We start from the raw sequence: 22,530 nt of genomic DNA, 5'->3' as shown, positions 1-22,530 counted from the left end.
ATTATGTTTAGTAATACCTGTGGGACATTGTTATGGGATAACATGTTGTAAAATATGAGACAAATGTTCACTGAGCGAGCCCCCTCTTGTCTTCTTGCTAGTTGGTGAAACAGAAATGAAGACTTAACATAGCATACTGTGCAGGAGCTGACAAGGATCCTATAATGAATACATTGTGTCCTTCCATAGTTACTACTTTGTAAGTAGCTGAAAAGTTAGGCTTCCTCTAGCTTGCAAGATAACAGCAGAATCAGAAAGATAAGTTAGGAGCATTGGGATGATTAGAGAGGGATGAAGAACACAGTGAGTGAGAGTGGTAGGTACAACTTGGCTTGCTTTCCATTTTTTTTTTTATTTTGGGTTCCTACTTTTCCATGAGCTAAGGAAAAGCAGATTGTTTGAATGTTAACAGGTTCTTTTGTCCATTCTTGTAAGCCCCAGTTTTCTTTTGTAGAGTTTTTTTGACACAATTTTAATTTCTAATAGCAATAATACTTCACCAGCCCTGGTCCCTTTTTTGTTTTTTGTTATGTTTTGTTTATATCTTTCCATTAACGTAAAAATGATTTAGACAGCAAAAAACCTGTCTTTAAGGAAGTTTTACTTACCATGTGTATGTAATCTCTGTGCACCTACTTTAGCCAAAACATTTTGTAAATTTTATATAGTTACCAAATACAGTGTCCTTATACTTGGTTGTTACTCATTTGGGGGTTGTATCATTGATGAGATGGCTCCAGATAAGTAACAAATAGAAATCTCTACTAATTTTAGTGTCCAGAATATTATATTTTGCAGGTATCTGAGGATTTTCAGATGTTTTCGCTCTTGTTTCCCAACCTTTTTAGACTGTTGCTTAGTCCCTTTTAATGCCCTGAATATCAAATATACACATTTAAAACTTTTTTCAATTAATTTTTCAATTAGCAAGCATTTATTTTTTCCCTCTTACTGCCTCCTCCACATTGAAAAAGAAAAAAAAAGAAAATGAAATCTTTGTAACAAATATGCATAGTCAAGCAAAACAAATTCCACATTGGCCATGTGGAATCCAAAAATGTCTGTCTCTGCATATTGAGTTTATCATTCAGGCGATGGATAGAATTCTCCTTCATAATTCATTGACTGGACTTTTGGCCAGTTAAAGTTCTTAAGTCTTTCAAAATTGTTCATTTTTACAGTGTTGTTATTTTATTAATTATATTTCTGTCTCTGCTCACTTTACTCTTCATGAGTTCATACAGATCTTCCCAAGTTTCTATGAAATTCCCTTTCAGCATTCCTTACAGTACACTAGTATTTCATCACATTCTTATGCCATTTTTATTCAGCCATTCTCTAAGTGATGCCTTAGTTTCCAGTTCTTTGCTACCAAACATTTGCATACATATAGATGCTTTTCTTCTTTCTTTGATTCATTTTTGTTGTATTGGCCTAATGGTTGAATTGCTGGATCAAAGGTATGCACAGTTAAGTGACTTTTTGGGTATGACTCCAAATTTCTTTCCAGAATGACTGGGCCAAGTCAGAGCTCCACCAAAAAATGTCAGTCCAGAATCATTTATTAAATGCTTACTAAGTGCCAGGAACTGTACTGAGCACTGAGGAAATAAAGAAAGACAGTCTCCCTCAAATTGTTCCTCACCATAGGGCATCCTCCACTCACCTCTCAAAGTGATCTTCCTAAAGCCCAAGTCTGACCATGTCACCACCCTATTCATTAAGCTCCAGTGGCTCCCTATCACCTCCAAGATCAAATATAAAATACTCTGCCATTTAAAGCCTTTCATAACCTAACTGACCCCTTCCTACTTTTCCAGTCTTCTTACATCTTCCTCATCCCCAAATACTCTGCAATTCAGAGACATTAGGCTCTTTATAGTTCCTGCCACAAGACACTCCATCCCCAGACTGAGCATTTTCAGTGACTGTTCCCGATGTCTAGAATGCTTTCCCTTCTTATCTCCACCTCTTAGCTTCCCCAGCTTCCTTCAGGTGCAATCTAAAATCCCATTCTCTATGAAAAGTTTTCCTGAGTCTTTTGAATGCAAGTTCTTTCCTTGTATTATGTCCATTTTATTCTATGGATATTTTGCTTGTATGTAGTTGTTTGCATGCTCTCTACATCCACTCCATGAGATCCATGAGAGCAGGGACTGTCTTTTTGTCTTTCTTTATGTCCCCATGGCTTAGCACAGTGCCTGGCACAGAGGAGCAGCTTAATATAAGTGCTTATTTGACTGATTAGTAGGAGAACCAGGATAGAATTGTGTATCAGTGTGCCTGCTTTTCTTTAATTCCTCAACCAGTTGTCATTTTCTCCAATTTGAGTATGAGACATGACCTCAGAATTGCTTTTATTTAAATTTTTCTAATTATTAAGTAACTTGGAGCATTTTCTTTTATGTCTGTTGATAGTTTGGATTTCTTCTTTTGAAAATTGCCTATTTATATACCCTTTGACCGTTTATCTATTGAAAAATAGCTCTTATGTATTTGAACAAGTTCTATATATATCTTGGAAATAAGACCTTTATCAGAGAAATTTACTGCAGAAATTTTGTCCAGTTAACTGTTTCCCTTCTCGTTTTAATTGCGTTGATTTTGTCCATTTTTTTCAATTTTATGTGATCAAAATTGCCAGTTTACCTAATGTGATTCTCTATCCCGATTGTTCATAAATTCTTCCCTCATTCAATAGATATTTCCTTCTTTAATCCTTCAATTCATTTTTCATTGATAATACTTTATATCTCTAAGTCATGTAGCTATTTGTAGTTACCTTGATATATAGTGAGGTGTTCTAATCCTAATTTAGTGAGCCCAGTAGTTAGGATTTTAGAGTTTATTGAATGTTGTGTTAATTATTTTTCCAGCACATTATGTACTTAATCTGTTCTACTGATTTACCTCTCTATTTTTTAAGCAGTGCCAAATCATTTAAATGATTACCGTTTGTAGTCTAGTTTGAGATCTGATACTGCTAGGTCCCCTTATTTCCTACTTTTTCCATTATTTTCTTGAGATCCTTGAACTTCTGTTCTTGTAGATGAATTTCATAATTTTTTCTATTTCTATAAAGAAATCCTTTGATAGTTTGATATGTCACTAATAAATAAATTTAGGTAGTATTGTCATTTTTATTATATTGGTTTGACCTACTCAAGAACAATTAATAGTTTTTCCAATTATTTTGGCCTATCTTTATTTAAAGAGTGTTTTGTAATTGTATCCATATAGTTTCTATGTGTGTTTCGGTAGGTAGACTCCTAAGTAGTTACTTTAAGTTGGGTTTAATTTTTTTTATCTTTTCTTGCTGGTTTTTGTTGGTAATACACAGAAATACTAATGATTTATGTGTAATTATTTTGTATCATACTACCTTAGCGAAGTTGTTGTTCTTGAAATCCATAAATTTTTGTTTTTTTTTAAATTGCTAACTATATTTCAATAGAATTGGTTTCCTATGTAATCTGTATTTTATTTTATGCACTTAAAGCATCCTGAGAAGAGATCCTTAGAATTCGACAAACCACCAAAGAAATCCATGACGCTAAAAAGATTAAAAATCCTTCTCTAGGGTTCTTTAAGTAAACCATCACATTATCTGTAAAATATGACAGCTTTTGTTTCCTCTTTGCCTATATTTATTCCCTCTCTTTTCTTTGTCTTATTACTATAGATAGAATTCTAACACAGTGTCCAATAATAATGATAACGCATATTTTTGCTTTACCCCTCATCTTGTTGGAGAACCCTCTAGTTTATCCTCATTACATATAATGATTCCTCTTGGTTTTATTTAGTACTTAACCATATGAAGGAAAGGTCCATTTAGTCCTATGTTTTCTAATGTTTGTTTGCTTGTTTTAAACAGAAATGAGTATTGTATTTTGCCAAAAGTTTTTTTTTTCTGCGTCTGTTGATATAAGAAGGAATCCTACCCTTCTTATATCCCACTCTGATAAAAGAAGAGAACCCTTACCCTACCCTTATGACACAAATATGGTCTTGATACCTAAACCTTGGAGAGTCAGAACAGAGAAAGAAATCTGTAAACCAACAATGCTCATGACACCTAAATTTTAAATAAAACCATAGATGTACAAGATAGTATTGTGTTGTGATTATTACAGTAAAATGAATCTATGCTTGCCATTTCTTGTTATAACATGGGAGTTAGTTCCTGGCATCTATGAAAACTACTTGAACAGAAGTGAAGTCAAGCCATTTAATTAGCTTGCAGCAGTATTCTCTAGCTTGACCTCCTGAACAAGATACTGGTGGTTAAATCAATACCAGATTATATCTGCCATATTGATTTTTTTCATCACATCCTCTTATATTCTTCCTCAGTGTCTGTTCGCTTCACTTACATTCCTGCTACTTCAGCTATCCTTAATAGGACTTGTCTACTCTCTTTAGGCTAGGCTTCTTATCCGCTAAAAAGATGTCATACTTATTTCTTTACTCAGCTATTTATTTACCATTCCTTAAATGCTGTCCTTTTTGGTCTGTCTCAAACCTACCCATCTTTTAGGTCACACCTCCTCTGTGAATTTTCTCATTAGTTATATGATTCTGGGGAATTCTTTTATTTGGTTGTTACTTTGCTTTTCCCAATCTCCCCATTTCCTTTGTCAGGGAACTCTGTGACTTGCTTTTTGAATAACTCAGAGTAGCCCCTGTGAGAAACTCCTGACATTGATGTGTGTACTGAAAATGGAAGTTTGACTTTTATCTGTAGGTCCATTGAGTTCTGGATTTGTTACAGGACTGGTAAAGTTCTCTAGGAATAGATTCTGTGGGGTGTGAGAATTTGCTCCTGACTGTTTACTTAAAGATTCTGGGATCTGAGATGTACAACATGAAATAAAGGATGAGAGGCTAGCTCTGGAGAAAACCTGCCCCTTAATACTACAGACCATCTAGTGAGCAAAAGCTGGGAATTGTATCATAGTACAGTCTGTCAGAAAAATTAGTTATTTCAGAAAGAGAAGCTACGTCCTGAACAGTACTTTTGTTGTTTTTGTTTTGTAACTGCCTTTAGGAATCTTATAGTAACAGATGTCCACCACTAAGGCTTCTAGCTAGAATTGTAGTTGTACTGGTCAACATAAAATTTTTAGCCTTTTTAGCTTATACAACACTAAAAAAACATTGTTAAGTTAAAACACCAAAAAAGAGGACATTTCTCTACACATGGGAGAACACAAAAAGAGGATTCTCTGGAAACTGTTCCAGCCTGATTGCTTAAAAAAAAAAAAAGCAACTAAAATAAATTATAATGCAGTTTGAAAATTACAATTTTCAAAATTGCCCCGTGTTTCCATCTGACTTTTATTCTGTTCACTTCTGTACATTAAAAAAAAAGCGATTCAGCGGTCTTTTTTTTTCCTTCACATCATTATTGGTTTTCCATTCTTCTCTATCACCCTGTCTCACAATTAACTGAGGAAAAGAAAGGTTTAAAAAAAAACTCTTGTAACAAATATTCAAATAAAATAAATCTACACATGGCCATATCAAAAAATGTGTCTCTTTCTGTACCTCCTCTTTGTCAGGTGGTTGGTAACAGTGTTTCATTATATATCTTCTGGTCAGTCATTGCATTGTATCAGAATTTTTAAGTCTTTCAAGTCTTACATCCTTGGTTCTGCTCACTTCAAGCTTTATCAATACCTAGAATTCTTAATTGTCTCTTTTGTACTTTTTATTGCACAATAATGCTACATTTTATCATATTGTCTAAGTCAATATAAGGTAAATTCTAATTCTTTCCTTTTTCTCTCTTTCTCCCTTAAGTTCAAGAATTTTTTTTCCCCTCCATCCTAAATTTTGGCTCTATTCCCTTCAAAATTTTCTGTACTCCAACTTGTTTGCTTTTTTCTTCTATTGAGTTTGATGCCTTTCTACACCAAACTGTGTGGGTGTGTTCAACCCTCTTTTGTCTGATACTGATAAGAATGAAATTCTACTAATGTCTATTCCCTTCCCTCCATGCTTGTTTACTGTTTTCTTCCACACTCTTTGTGAAATAGCAAGTCCCAATCTACTTATCAGATCAAGAGATCTCAGGCCTAAGGGACTCTGAGGTCCCTAACACTTTATTCTAAAACACCAGAAAGGGTCCTGAAGATCTGTCAGTAAGGTTAATATCTTTCAGTTGAGTGCTATGGTGTTTGCTGGTCCTTGATAACTGCTCTCTGTTGTGCCCTAATACTTCCATGGGAAGTCTCTACCTTGGGGCTTTTTGACCATCCTGTGTTTTTCTCTGAGGAGCCATCACTCTTGCTGAGTTACAATCTTGCAGGCTACGTGTATTCCTGGAAGTCTCTAGTTGTACTGGTTTGGGACAGGGGGCCCTCTTTCCTATTTTCCAAGGGCTTCTGGCTGACCTCTTACGCGCTTCTGGATTGGAAGAAGTCACTTGCTGTAATTGTGCATTTGATTTCTTAGTCGTTTTTCAGTGTGGTGTGAACTTTGCTGAAAAAGGAATGTGGAGCTACAGCGTCTACAGGAAGTCTTTACAGAGTTTCAGAGATGATTTTGGCCATCTTGTGCAATTAAAAAAAAAGTTCTATGACACCAGACAAAAAGTTTACTCCTAAATCTCCCCTGCTGTAATACGAACCCATTTTCTCTCTGTCATGGAGAGAGAGAAGAGTTTCTTTATCTTTCAGCAACTGGTGTTTATTGATATTGTACCAGCATTGTTTATAATGCTGTTTGATGTCTTTGGAGACAATTAAATTGCCATGTTTTTTTCTTCGCACTAAATAATCCCGGCTCTTCTTTCCTGGTTGTTGTCTTCCATCCATTCAACTGGCTATAGTGTTTGTTTCTTTTACAGATACCTTACCAGATTTTCCAAGTTTTTAGACGACTTCCTTGTTAGGAGGTGAGGTAGCCTATCTCATTAGAAAAACCAGCCTTTTCACTTTTTCATTGGTGGTTCACTGTTGCACCCTTTAAAATGGTCATCCTCAGAAATCACTGCCAAGCCAGAATGTACTCAGTTCCCTAATTCAGATGGGAAATTCTCCAGATCAATGCTTCAGCCTCATGTGATACTTTTTACTTAGCAGTCCGTCCTTCTACCTACAGCTTGACTATTATATGGATCTAATCCATGTCTCAGAAACAGGTACTCTCAAGAGTTTCTCTGAGTGTGTTATCTCTATATGGCTCCAGGTGGAGAATGTCACTAGCCTTAACTTCTGTTTTTAATAAATATTTGATTGATTTTTTTTCCACATTTTTCTCACTTCCCAGTTACTCTTCCCCCATCCACCTCCCAAACTTCCTTTACAATAAAGTTAAGCGAAGCAAATTAGTCATATCTGGCAATGTATGCCTTATTTCTTATTTATTTTGTATATATTTATCTCTGAACACATAGACTCCTTATTTCACTTTCTGTCCTTGAAATCCCAATACTTAGCACAGTACTTGGCATACTCTAGGTGATTAATCTGGTTCCACATCTATAATCTATCACCCTTCCACTGAAAGGAAGGAGGGAAACCTCACCTCAATAAAATGGGTTACAGTTTGTCTCTTCAGCATTTCCTTTTCATTATTGTGAGTTGTTCTCTTGCTTCTACTCATTTCGGTCTACATTAGCTCATAGGCTCTCCTAAGTTTCTCTGAATTCTCTCTCTACTCCTTCTCTCTCCCTCCCCGCCCCCTTCTCTTACTCTAGCTCAGCTTTAATGATACCTTTCTCAGTTGCTGGGGAATGAAACCTTCAACTCAAACCTGAGGCTATTGGAGAAGTAAACAATGATTCTCTTTTCTATAATGAAGTAATGTTACAAATCCTTTTACTATCATTGCATATATTGCACATATATATGTATATATATATATATGTATGTGTGTGTGTATATATATAGATATAGATATATGAAATGGTTTGGACTCAATCCTTGTCTTCTGATTAAAAAAAACCAGCTGATCAAAAATAGCATTGACTGAACCTAAAGTATGCCACAAAATGAATTGGAAGATAGTGGGGGAAAAAAAAAGTAAGTCATGGGGTTAATGAATTGAATTGACACTCGTATTTAGTATTTGCAAGGTTTTTATTTTTTATCTGAGGACCTAGAATAAGCCATCCTGAACATGCTGATTGACAAACTAAGGTAGATTTTAAAATAAATTTTAACTGGAAGGGAAAAGCTATGGGTATATATAAAATGGGGACTGGTTGTATAATGACTATGCTAGGAATGTCCAACTCAAATGGAAATGGATCCCTGCGAGCTGCATGTTGATTTAGAAAACCATAAACTAACATTATTTATGTTTTTTCATTTTGTTAAGCATTTCCCAGTTACATTTTAATCTGATTAGGGTGTTTTGTTGGGTGTTGGGTGTCTTGTGGCCACCTCACATTGTCACTGTACCTTGAAAGCTTTTGGCGGTTTATGGAAAGGCAGTTTATGGAAAGGCAGTTTAGTGTAGTAGAAGGAACTAAGGTCTTAAAGTCAGACCTGCCTCTGAATTCTGACTGTCACTACCTATCTGGCTGCTGGTAAAGTAGGCTCAGTTCATTATATGTAAAATAGAGATAACACTTGTAAATATGAAATAAAATGAAGCATGTAAAATTCTTTCATGTAAACTATTATTTAATTTATTGGTGGTAAATCCCTTCTGAGTATGATAGATCTCTCCATTTAGGAAGCTACTAATTGCAAGTAGCACCATGTGATGATCTAGAATAGTCTGTTGGGGTGTATAGGGACTGAGAAGGCATTTCCCCCTTCCCCCTTCAGAGCTCGCTGAATGGCTTATTGTGGCCCCAAAGATCTCTTTCATTATCTTAAGAATACAGTTCACAAGGGTCTCCTACCACCAAGAAAATTCTATTTAACTTAAATCCCCTCTGCTTCAATAGAAATTAGTGTCTTCCTGTACTATTTTTACCAGGGACAGAGCTCCTATTATAATGACCCTTCACAAAACTTTATTGTTGAATTGCTGCTTGGTCCTTTTTTATAAATTTGATAATAACATTATTTGAAATGAAGGCAGACTGTTGATAAAAAGAAAATATATAGATTCTTAGTTAGAAGGGACCTCATAAGCTATCTAGAATCCATACCTGAAATGAAATTGTCACTACAATATGCAAAGGCATGGTTATCTAGCTCTCACTTTGAAGAACTCTAAAAATGATAAATCTAATAAATATCTAATTTAGGATAGCTGCAAGATTTTTGTGACAACTAGCCTAAATATGCTATTCTACAGTTTCTATCTATTGATCCTAGTTTTTCCCTGAAGGACCAAGCAGGATGAATCTAATTCACAGCATAGTCCTTCAGATTCTTAAAAATAGCAATAAGATAACTGCAAAGTCTTCTTTAACTTTAACATCCCAGTTCCTTATGTGGAATACTCTTAAATACTCTTAAAGCCCTTCACCCTCATGGTTACTTTTGTTTGGATATTATCCATTCTGTCAGTGCCCTTCCTAAAACATGGTGCCCAGGATGGAGCATAGTAATGCAAATGTAGTTGGGATCCACATACTGGCAGTGTGACCCTGGGTAAGTCATACAAACTCTCAGCGTTCTAAACAGATATTTAAGATATTCACCTGCATTGACAGAGGGAGTTTTCTCACCCAGGAGTTTCCTGTACCCAGTGAAATCACTTTATCCTCATTAAATTTCATCATGTTAGAATTAGTCCAATATTCTAGTATGCTGATGTTATGGATTCTCTTTTCTATATCACTTGACATTTCCCTGTATACCTCCCAGTTCTTCTCCCTGAGAGCCATCCCTTATAACAAAAAGAAGAAAAAAATTCAGCAAAACCAACCAACACACCAAAAAAAATCTGACAATATATGTCAGAGAGAAAAGGATCCAGTACATATCTAAAAACTTGGAGTCCTCCATTCCTATTTTATCCTGCTTCCATGCTAGGCTTGTGATCTATTTCTTGAACTCATCCCTTTTCTTTTCCTTCAGGTTTCAGTTTCTGGTGTAGCATCACTTCTATTTCTATCTCTGATCTTTACTTAAGTGTCCTCTGCTATGTTTCTCGCCAATAGAATGTCAACTCTTTGAGGGCAGATACTTTTGTAATTCCAGTACTCAGAACAGTGCCTAGCACAGAGGTGTTAAATAAATGCTTGTTGATTAATTGCTACTTCTCTATAGTTCTTGGATTTCTGCCTGTTAGTATATCTTTTATTTTACAAGCCACTTTATTTGTAATAACAAAAAACCAAGAACAAAATATGTGTCCAGTGATTGAGGCATATCTGAACAAACTGTGCTTTGTGAATGTAACAGAATACTATTTCATCATAAAAATGAAGAATTCAGAGAAGTGTGGGAACACTTGTATGAAGAGATTTAAAGTGAAGGAAACAGAGCCAAAAGAACAGTATAAGTGATGACTACAACAGTGTAAATAAAGACAGTACTAAAAGGCAACAAAACTCAGGTCAAATACAACAGTGTTGGTACCAATCGAGCTGTTAAAGTTAATCAAGATAATAAGTAGGGAGATAGCAGAACTGTCCTCAATGAATTCAAGTCACCAGACCCAGAAGAACTACTGAAAAGGAAAACTAAGGACAACAATGTGTGTGTGTGTGTGTGTGTGTGTGTATAAAGTAACATCAAAGAGGATCAATTAAGAGAGAAGATCTAGCCATGAAGTGATTGAAATGTGGACAGTGGAGGTGTTCAGTGTTTATTTTAATTCTGTTTTCTCTGCCAAGGAGATCAAGACTGAAAAGGTTAGAACAAAAATGACCACTGAGGAGCTGAAATCCAAGTTAGCAAGATAGAGGGGAGGGGAAGAAAGGAAGGAAGCAAGAGAAAAGAAAAGAAGGAGCTGTATAGCCCAACTGGCCATTTCCAGTAGGGTCCCAGTGGGGCAACTCTTCCTATTGCTCACAGGTTGTTTATGCTTTATTCTCGAAGAGAACCATGACATCAGGACTGTGATGCCATGACATGTAAGTGAATTGGATTTAAGTGAGGGAGGGCTGTGCAAAGGTCACCTGCCTCACTTTTTCCTCTGGAGCCATCTGGGTCCAGTGGCAAGAATATAGATCAGGATGATGGGAGGTGGCCCTCACTTTACTGAAAGGGGAAGAGAGTGGTGCCTATAATTAAGTGTAGGTCAGGGAGCTGAACTTATATTTGTGGCAGAATTCAGAATGTATTATTAAAGGGATGATTAGCAAACATCTAAAAAGTAATGTGGTGATCATAGAAAATCAATATAGATTCTTTAAGATTTGGTCATGCCAGACTTATTTAATTTTCCTTTTTTTTTTTTTAAATAATCAGACTGGTGGAATGCTCTAGCTGTGGTTTACTTAGTTATTCAACAAAGCATTTGAGAAAGTCTTAGCCTATTCTTGTGGTCAGGTTGCAGAGTAACAGGCTAGACAATATTACAGTTAGGTGATTTGAGACTTGATTGAATGGCTGCACCCAAAGAATAGTCATTAATGGTTTGAAGTCAGCTTGAAATCCATCAACAAGCATTATCCTTGCTGTGTGCATGACCCAATGCTAAGAGCTGGGTTATACAAAAAAAAGGCAAAAAACATGGTCCCTGCTTTCAACAAACTCACATTTTAATGGTATTGATGGGGTAACCTCAACAATATAAAATGCTGTTTAGTAGAATAAGTCAGGGATTTGTGCTTAATGCCATGCTATTTAACATTTCTTATCAGCAACTTGGAAAAAAGGCATAATAAGGTGTCATGCTTATCAAATTCACAAATAACATCAAATGAGTAACATGGGTAACATTGGACATATGAAATGAGGGAGCTGTGGCTAGATAGCAATTTGTCTAAAAAACGACCTAGGCAGATCCTAGCGGACTACAATTTTAGCATAAATGTGTACACTTATTCTTTGTCAACCGAAAAAGCTAATATACTCATAGATTGCCTTAAGAGAAGTAATATCATGAATGAGAAGAAGTTATAGGAGAATGTCCCCGCTTTTTAATCAGTTTGCTGTCTCAATTTTGTGTTTGTGTCCATGGTATCCAGCACAGGGCTCAGTCTATAACAGGTGTTTCTTGATTGATTCCTGGGTAGATAATATATAATATGTTGTATGTTCTGCATGCTACATTTTAGCAAGGAAATTGGTAAGCTGGAAAGTATTAGAAGGAGGATAACCAGAATTGTAAAGGACTTTGAGGTCATGCCATGAGAGGATTAATTGAAAGAACTGGAGATATTTACAGTAGCCTAGAGGAAAAAAATAGGGAAAGGAACATAAAAGCTATGTTTGAGTTTAGTGGAAGACAGGGAATCTGCATTGCACTGTGCATCAAACACAAACACTGACCAGTTGCATCAGGAACTATGTTTTCTGTGAGATCTCAGACCCCTAAAAGTTGGATCTCATTGAAGGAGACTGTGGAAGCTATTCTCTCTGTAATGAGATCTTGTCAAGCTGAAGAGATAGAGACTGGAAGAAAAGCAGGGTGGAGGAAAATCACAAAGGCCTGATTCTTGGAGCTAACTAGAAGTAGAACAGAGCCAAGTAGAAGAGAAGCTGCTGACCTGGGAGGGAGTTAACAGACTTACTAAAACTTTCTAGTTTGAAAGCAGGAACATGGATAAAAGGGAGCCCCTTATATGAATTGATCTGGGGAAGAGGAGACTAGGAATTTGTTAATTTGGGAAGTAGTTATTTAGGTTTCTAATGTTGGTTTCATCTTCCTTTTTTCTCACACACACACACACACACACACGTGTGTGTGTGTGTGTGTGTGTGTACATGTACATATGTATATATTTTTTGAGATTTTTTATTTTTAGTTTACAATACTTGGTTCTACATAATTTTGAGTTCCAGATTTTCTTCCCCTACCCCTCCCCCCCCGCCCCCGACGGCATGGAATCTGATATATCTTCTACATATAACTTCGCATTGAACTTATTTACACGATAGTCAAGTTGTAAAGAAGAATTATGTCCAGTGGAATGAAACATCTCATATATTTTTAAAGTTGTGGCTTGCCTAGATTTTTTTTTGTTAGCAAGTTAATAACTGTAGAATGCTCCATTTTCACAATGGAGTAGGGAGTTCAGGCTTAATTAAGGTAAACTGCTTTACATTGAATCCTGTAGTCCATGGGAACTCCATACTGGAGTGGAAAATGGGCTGTCATTTGGATGACAGATTAAACCTGTCTTTTTTACCCTCTGGGGCCAAGCTAAACTAGAAACAATGGGTTAAAGTTGCAAAAAAGAAAGTAAATTTAAGCTCAATGTAAGGATAAGTTCATACACATCTTCCCAGGTTTCTCTAAAACAATTCCCTTCATCATTTCTTCATGGTCGAGGAGAGGAATATTCCATTACATTCATATACCATAATTTGTTCAGCTAGTACCCAATTGATGGACACTCTTAATTTCCAGTGCTTTGTCATCCCAGAAGAGCTGCTATAAATATTTTTGTACATATGTGTTCTTTTCTTCTTTAGTCTCTTTAAGATGTAAGCTTGGTGATGTTAATCAATGAATCAAAGGGTACATACAGTTTAATAACTTTTGGGACATAGTTCCAAATTGCTCTCACAGTTCCACCAACAGTACATTAATGTGCTTCTTTTCCTGCAGCCCCTCCATCATTGGTCATTTTTCTTTCTTGTTTTGCCAATGTGTTGGGTATGAGGTAAAACCTCAGAGTTGTTTTAATTTTGCATTTCTCTACTTATTAGTGATTTAGAACATTTTTATATGGCTATTGATAGCTTGGATTTTTTTTTCTCTGTAAAGTATCTGTTTGTATTATTTGACCATTTATCAATTGGAAAGTAGTTCTTATTCTTATAAATTTGAATCAGTTCTTTATAGATCGTAGAAATGAGATCTTTATCAGAGAAATTTGCCAAAAAGTTTTGAGGGTTTTTTCTCCCTAAATTTACTTGCTTCTCTTCTAGTTTTCACTTGATTGGTCTTGTTTGTACAAAAACTTAAATTTTATGTAATCAAAATTGTCCCTTTTTCCTTCTATGAGCTTCTCTATCCCTCATTTGGTCATGAATTTTTTTTCCCTATCTACAGGTTATTTCTTCCTTGCTCCTCCAATTTATTTATAATGTCACCCTTTATGTCTTAAGTCATGTACCTATTTATAGCTTATCTTGTTATGGTGTGAGTAATTGGTCTAGCTTCTACCACATTGCTTTCCAATTTTCCCAACAATTTTTGGTTGAATTAATGAGTTCTTTATCCTAATAGTTAGAATCTTTAGGTTTATCAAACACTAGGCTACTATGCTTTAAAAAAAAATGTCTGTATATTGTGTGCCTCATTTGGAAAGGTCTTAGCCCAGTACCTGGAATGTAGTAGGTGCTATATAAATATTAACCATTACTGTTGTTTTTATTATTAATCTGTCCCATTGATCAATCTCTCTATTTCTTATCAGTACCAAATCATTTTGAAGATTACTGTTTTGTAGTGTAGTTTAAGATCTGGTCCTGTGATCAAGTGGTTTTGAGATGTTGAGAATGAGAGAAAATGGAGCTCACAATAGCCTCCTTTTTCAGAGTAAAGGGCAAGACCCTTTCTGAGATCAGTCAATAAACATTGATTAAGTACCTACTTTGCTAGCCACAGTACTAGACAAAGACATTCCCTTTAGAATGTAAACAGTTCATCTCTATAGAGTCCTTTCCAGTTATTCACTTGTATTTATTTTATTTTTCTCAACTTCATTTATGTTTCAGTTTCTTTCTAGCTTTTTTTAAATCAAAAATATTTGAAAGTTCTCAATTTTATTGATGATCTAATTTTTTTTCCATGTAAGATTATACTTAGTTTTTCTTGGCAAGTTATTCACAGTTGTAGACTTTTATCTTTTGCATTTTAGATATCCCCTCGTTTTAGTAGAAGCCAATAAATCTTGTATGATCCTGACTGTGGTTTCTGAATATTTGTTATTTTTTCTTTTATCTAGAAGCTCTTAATTTTGGCAATAGCATTCCAGAGAGTTTACATTCTGGAGGTTCCTTTCAGGAAATAATCAATGGATTCTTTCTATTTTCATATTATCCTCTTGTACCAGTACGTCTAGGCAGTTTTCTTTAATGATTTCTTGAAATATGATATCTTGCAATATGATATGAGATGCGTTTTTTTGTCCTTGTTGTTGTTATAGATTTCAGGTAATCCATGATTCTTAAGTTATTGTCCCTTCATTTGTTTTCCAGATATTTGTTTTTGATATGAGATACTTTACATTTTCCTCCGTTTTCTCAGTCTTTTGACTTTGTTTTTAATAATTCTTGTGGTCTTCTCAAATCATTAATGTCAATTTGGTCTATTCTGATTTTTAGGGAGTTTGTTAGCAAAGTGCTTGGCAAAGTTCTTAATAAAGGTTTTTTTCACTCATTCAAGGAAGAAAATGGAAAGCTTAGGAGATGATAATTGAACTCATCAGAGCTGATGTGATCACCAATCAAGACAGTATAAAAGGAAGGGTTCTTATCCTGGGGTACGTAAACCTGGTTTTTAAAATTATTTTGATAATTGTATTTCAGTATAATTTGTTTCCTTTGTAATCTTAGGTGTTGTATTTTATATACTTAAAAAGCATTAGTGCTGGGCATGGTGGTACATGTCTAGAATTCCAGCTCCCAAGGAGGCTGAGGCTGACAGATCTGTTGAGCTCAAGGATTCTTGAGTTTCAGAGGCCTCCGTTGACCCGGTGTCCTAACTAAGTCTGGCATCAATACACTGAGCGCCTGAGGGTGAAAGGCCACCAGGTTGCCTGAGAAGCAGTGAACTGGCCCAGGTTGGAAAAGCAGCAAGTCAAAGCTCAGGGGTTAATCGGTAGCAGTATCGTGCCCAAGAATAACACTGGCATTTCTAATCTGAGTGAGACAGGGAGACTCAATCTTTAGAAAAAAAATTAATAATTTAAAATGATGAGTCTGTAGGCTTTGCTAGACTGCTGTAATGACATAAAAAAAGGTTAAGAACCCTTAGTATAGAGGCAGAAGAGAAGAAGATCCAGGTCAAAGCTTAGAGAACATCCACGGTGTGGTGTGGATGAAGAGCCAGCAAAGGAAACTGATAAGGAATGATCAGTGGAACAACCAGGAAAGATCAAGGTCACAACCTAGGGAGGAGAGTATATCCAGAAGAAAGTGATCATAGAGTCAAAGAACAGTCATAGAGGTCAAAAAGAATGAGAACTGAGAAAAGACCATTAGATTTGTCAATTAAAGATCATTGGTAACTTTGGGGAGAGCAGTTTGAATTGAGACCGGACTGCAGAGAGTTTAGAAGAGAGGGAGAGAAGGCACTTGGATACCTCTAGGTCTTTCTCAAGGTCTTTATCCACAGTGAGACATTAAGGACAATAGCTAATGGGGAAGTTCCCTCTATTTGGCCTCTAAAATAAATAAATTAACCTGGGAAGGCTTTGCTTAAAGAACTTTAGTCCAAATGAGTTAGGGCTTCCTGTGGCAAATGTTGCCATCAGATGATGTTCTTTTTATATAGTGCCCTTGGACACTCTCTTCCATGAGAAGCCCATGGTAATTTTTCCTGGAGCTTCTACATACATGAACTGGCTTTTATATTTCAATTTCATTAGGTTGTCTTAGCGCAGGGTCAAAATGATTACTTTAGGGAAGGTATGCAGAATCCAGCCTTACAATTTACCTTTCCTTATGTAGGTGTCTTAAAAAGTCTGTGTGTTCACATGGACCTTATCAAACATCTCAAAGTTTCTACCCAATAAATCAAACCAGTTCAGTAATCTGAGCTGTGGCTTGTTTTGCAGGGGGAATTATTGGTGGAACATAGGCCTTGTCATACCTTTGTTCCCAGTCCATGGAATTGTTGTGGTGAAACTGGGCTATATTTATCTGTCTTCAGCAGCCAGGGCTTTGATTTGTCATGTGAAAGGAAACTCTGAAGCTGTCCCCACAGCCTCAGTCACTCACACCCCATGGCCCTATTTAGCTTGGTTAGGCAGAGCTTAATTCTGTGCTTCCCTGAAAACATACAATCACTGGACTATCTTTAGATGGGTTGTGGTGTAACTTCACCCTAGAGGAGACAGAACGTTACAGCTGGTTTACATTTTCCCGTACAAAACACACACTGGCTTTGAGATTAGACACACCACTTTGTCACGTCTCTGGAACACTACTCAGCTCTTTTTATTGGGACAATTTTCTTCCTTTTTTTTTTTGGTGGGGCAATTCAAAGAATGATTCTGAATGGGTTCATAGATGAGATGGTTGGTGTGTACATGAGAAAGGAGTAGTGTGGCAGCATTGGAATTTGATATGGTAAATATCCAGGTGTATCTGTGCTGCCTTTGTAAGCCACCTTTACTTTCTCCCCAAACCCTGTGCTTTTGATTGGACAGCTTATCCTAGAATCAAGTTGAAATATAATTTCTTTTCTTCCTGTATTTCCTTCCTGATGCCATTTCCCTGTTTTCCACCCTTTTCCACTTTCATTTAATCTCTTCCTCCTCTTCTAACTTAAAATCCTAGACAATTTAGTTCACATAAGCAGGATTTGGGAATTCTCTCCTACAATAAAAGTATATGTTCCCTTAATAGGTTTTCAAATTTTTTCAACTCAGTAGCTGCTATTCAGGCAGGTTGTAAAGTCCTACCTACAGCCATCTTTCCCTTTCTGTCTACAGCGTGAGAGAGGAGCTCCATCCACTTGCTACTTACAGAGCTAAGTTGGCTGGTCTGGGATCAGACTGATGTCATGGGTGGTTGGCTCCACTTCTAAGCCTTATAAACTTCTCCAAGTACAGAAAAAAATCACAGTATAGGGAAGCATGCTAGGCCATGCCGTATTCTACTTCCCAGCTGTTCTCTTCATTGTTCATTGCCTTTGTGCCTGTGCTCCAGGACTGCAGTAGTTTTAAGTGGAGATGGTGGGTATGTAGCTTTTTTACCCTTGTGGAGATACTTTCTGAATGTGAATCTACCCACAGGCAGTAAGGAGGAAAACAGTCCTTGATTAGACTCACCTATAAATTTCTAGTTTCAGTTGCTTCACTTTATGGTTTACCTGACTCATTCTACTGATCAACATCTGTTTTTAACAGGAACCAAATTCTTTATTTTGAAAGCGAGATACTATTTTCTCTTCATGTCTTGTCTCATCTCATCTCCTCTCTTGATTTTATTTTAATATTTTCTGTTGTCTCATAGACTCATTAACTTCTAATTAATCCATTCAGATATTTAAAAGAGTCTGTTCCTTGGGTAACGTTTTGTACCTCTTGACCTAAGCTATTAATTGTCTTCTTCCAAGTCTTTCCTCCAAATCACTTGTTACTTTTCCAGTTCTTCCCTCTAGCACCCTCATTTCGTTTGTAAAATCATTTAACTTTCCTTTTTTTCTTTTTAAGCTCTTGCTTCATTTCCTTTCTAGTTGACTTTGTGGCCGATATTTTAATTTGAGTTTTTTCTCATGGATGATTTGTAGTCGTTCTCTTTTTCTGGATTTGTTTGATGGGTGTCTCTTCATCCCGTCTTTGTTCCTTTACTCCTCTTCCAGCATTACTTCCTGGTTTGGCGTTGATGTTAGTGCCAGGTCCTGTGAACTTCTGGAGGGAATGTCTAAGCATCAGTTCCTGCTTCTGCTTTCTCTGGGTATTGGATGCTGTCTTCTTTGGGGTATCTCAAGAGTGGCTCAAGCCAGGGACCTGCAAATTTTCAGTGCCTCCAGAAGTGGTCTAATCGAGGATGAAGTCTGATTGTTCCTTTACTTCTTGGTCTAACCTTTTCAGGCTCCCAACCCCAGTTTGTGTCGGGACAGCAGAATTATAGGCTTGCTCCTGCTGTTGCTGCACTAGACTTTTCCTCTTTTGTTAGCTATTTGGAAATCTCTGTAGGTTTAGAATGATAAAGCTCCAGGTTCCCTTTGGTTTCTGCCCTCTGCTGTGGTTACTTAGCTGCAGGCCTCAGACCAGGCTGGGAGCTGAATCAGAGTCCCTGCTCCATGGTCATAGCCACACAACTGTCTCTTGTTCAGGCATACAACCCTTCCATGCCACCCCTGCAATGCAGATCCCTTCCTCAGTCCTTAACGGACCCAGCAATGGGACTGAATCAACCGGTGCTGCTTTTTGGTACCTGTTTCTGCACCCAGCACAGCTTCAAGCCTGTCTCTGCTGGATCTCTGACCCCTTTTTGCTCTCGTACATATCCATAGGCCTCCTTCACAGCCTGAACTGGCACCTTCCTGGCTACTGGACTGTCCCTAGTGCCCACAGACCTCTGATTCCTTGTGCAGACCTCGCCTGGAAGAGTGACTCACTTCTTGATTTCCCTGTCACTACTCAGTCTAATATTCTTTTTAGGTCTGGGTTTGAGTAGTTGTAGGGGAGAGCTGGGCTTTACTGCGTTCTACTACTTTGCCATATTTGCTGGTTTTCATCTATGATGAAAAGAATACAGAAAGTATGTGGCTTATTTTTCCAGTGATCTGGGTAAGTTAGTTATTCTATATTTTTCAAGAAAGCAGTTTTGAGCTCCCATGGGAATTTGTTCATCTTGTTTCAGTATACTTAAGATTATTTTTCTCTTCGTTTGGATTCTGGGAGTTTTTGACACGGAATCAGATGGTAACTAATCCACAAATATTTATTGTATCTACTACGTGCCAGCCGCTGTGCTAGAAACTGGAGGTACCAGGCAAAAATGACACAGTCCTGACCCTCAAGCGACTTGCGTTCTGCCTGGGGAGACATGTACACATGTAATTTCAGAGAGGCAGGTGGTTTACAGTTGAGAGAATTGGGAAAGGCACAAGAAGCTCTGTCTTCACAATTAAATTCAGCTGTTGTTATAAGAAAGGCCAGATGTTGATGTGGCACTCATTCTTTGAGTGCAGGATAGCAATCCTTAGGGTATTATTGCCTGACACTTTGCTATCAGCATTATTTTGTTAGGGAAATTGTTTTAGTGACTCTCTTGAAAGGGAGCTTGATTGACACCAAATAAGGCAGGTTTTGTTGAGTGAATATCAGGCTCTTCAGGCCTGTAACACCAATAAGACCAAATTTGGTGCTTCTCTGACTTAGCATGCTTACAAAAGAATTCAGATTGTCATGATGTACTCATATATGTCTAATGTTTTTGATGGCACCTTTCATCTGATGGATGTTTCCAAGGACATTTATGAAAGGGGTTACTTTATTTGCATTTGGCAAAGTAGTATTCAGTGTGTAGAATTTTCTTTTTTCTATTTTTTTTTAATTTATAAGTCCAGGAAACACTTCCTATGTACAGTGATCCTCTGTCCCAGGGACTCAAGGGACAATCCTTCCAGGGTCATTCATGTTCCTAAGCTAAACCTTTCTCACAGTTTCCAACATTTCAACCTAATCAGCTTGACAGGTATCTGATAAATCCTAGTAAATTTGGGAAAGCATAGGAGCACAATATTTTTTTCCTTAAATTCTGAGCTTAACACCAAACAAAATGAGTTTCCATATTCAGTAGGACAGGACAAAAAAAAGAAATGTATGTGGAACTGTAGATCTCTCTTATATGCAGCTCAATTTTTTAAAAATTCAATTCAAAAATTCAAAATTGAATTTAAAAATTCAACGTGTAACTTTAAAGCTGTCCTGCTTTTCTGTGATCCTCTTCGTTTTAGTCCTGTTTTCTTCTATGCATTAAAAGCAAAACGCCACAATCCTGAAGTTACCTTCTCTATTTTTATATCTTTTCATTTCCTACCCTTTTCCTAAGCCTTTTCTTCCTCCCATCTTAACCCCAAATGGAGGGGACCAAGGGAGGAAGAAAGAAAAACATATCCTTTGTAACAAATATACGTCGTTAAGCAAAACTAATTCCTATGTTGTCTTTTTCTGAAAACACACCTTATTTCCGTCACCTCTGTCAGCAGGGTGGCAGGTTTCCTTATTGCTCATCTGTAATCATGGTTGGTCATTCAGAGTCATGAAAGTGATCCTCTAGTCATGAAAGCATTATTCTAGATCAAGGGACATTTTGACACCCAAACCTTTTTTTCTTTATTGTGTTTGGAATCACCCATTTGCTAAAATTTGGTTTGTGTAATAATGCTGAAAACAGTTGCCCCTACTGTGGGGGACAGCGCTGGGATGGGAAGGAAAGGTAGATTTGTTTGTAGGTGTTGTCAAGTTTGCTAGATGAGTAACATTCATAGTTTGTTCATGCCGATCAATGTAGCATAACAAAGCTAGTTCCGTGACTGACTTCTTCCCTTTCATCTTTGATCTGTTTGTAAAGTAATATACTGTTCATGTCTGAATATTTTATTTACCCAATAGACTTAGCTGGAGCTATTTTGTATTTTTTTTAAAGTGATATGGATAGTTTTACTTTGCTGTAGAAAGAATCTCATAGCTTTTTCAATTCTTTGCAAATCTGATTTCTTCAGTATGTGTTTTTTTCCCATGTAGAGCCCAACTCTTTCATAATTTAAATGATCTTTGAGAAGAGTTGTAGCTAAAACATTCACTGTCCAGTCAATTTAGTGATGAGCCTCTCTGACCTTAGCCAGACAGGTCCTCTGGACAAGTCAGGCAGGTCCTCTGACAAGCATGGAATACTCAACCTTTCCAATTTGATCTAGCTAAAGCTTATGCACTGCCTTTGAAAATTGAGGGTCACTGCCACTCAGTGAGCCATCAGAGAAGGATTTTAGTTTTAAACTTGCTGGGTATCTATAGCTATCCAGATTCTGGGAATGGAGCTAGGACCATATGTTAGTTATATCAACCTGTATTTTGGGAAAGTGCTAGAGTGCTAATGCATTCCTCCACCTTGGTGAGGTAGATGATGGTATAGTAGCAATGAGCATTTTGCTGATCAAAACTAATAGTTTTCCTAACTCATTTCTTTCTAAGGGCCTTGCTGACAACTTTTCTTCATGAAACTTTGGGTGCCCAATACACTTATCACCTATGCAATATACCTACCGTGCTTAGGGTCATATAATTATGTTTTTAGCCCTAGAAGAGATCTTACAGGCTATCTAGTTTAATTCCCTCATTTTTACACATGAGGAAAAGGAGGTCTAGAGTAGTTAGGTGATGCTTTTTACAAAAAAAGTGTGAGACCAGGATAAATATGAAAGAACTAGGTTTGGATATTACCCAATTAAAATTGGGGTCCATTGTGAGAATTAAGTGAGTTAACATAAATGAAAACACTTTTAAAAAGATAAAATGCTGTTTGGATACTGAATGAGAGGATAGGGAAAGATAAGCATGAGTTGATCCAAAGATAGTTCCTGAATTGGATCAGTGTTTGGCGAATTAGAAGGGGAAGGAAGGTCTAAGCCACAATTTAGTCTTTTGAATTAGAATACTATGCGTAGTTTCAGCTGTATGTATCTTTGTCTAGGAAGGAACTAATAGAAACAACTAGTGATTTTGACCCTATAGCAAACTGTTTCCCCAAGTGGTCATAAGCAGAGTCTTTCTGGATGATAAAAATGAGCAGCAATTTTCTCTGGTATCTCCTTAGG

At 36.8% G+C, this 22,530-nt stretch overlaps 1 protein-coding gene across 1 annotated transcript in view; it reads left to right on the top strand.

Moving 5' to 3' along the window:
• The first annotated feature begins 15,436 nt into the window (after positions 1-15,436).
• MICAL3 (microtubule associated monooxygenase, calponin and LIM domain containing 3) overlaps positions 15,437-22,530 on the top strand; it is a 188,907-nt gene continuing 181,813 nt past the window's right edge. Inside the window, exon 1 of the mRNA XM_036761225.1 lies at positions 15,437-15,517. The gene's annotated coding sequence lies outside the window, so the exon portion shown is untranslated. The remainder of the gene's footprint in view (positions 15,518-22,530) is intronic.

The sequence above is a fragment of the Trichosurus vulpecula genome, chromosome 5 (genome assembly GCF_011100635.1).
Source record: "Trichosurus vulpecula isolate mTriVul1 chromosome 5, mTriVul1.pri, whole genome shotgun sequence".
Classification (NCBI taxonomy): Eukaryota; Metazoa; Chordata; class Mammalia; order Diprotodontia; family Phalangeridae; genus Trichosurus; species Trichosurus vulpecula.
The sequence above is the reverse complement of the archived record's forward strand: the minus strand, read 5'-3'. Positions and strand labels throughout refer to the sequence as shown.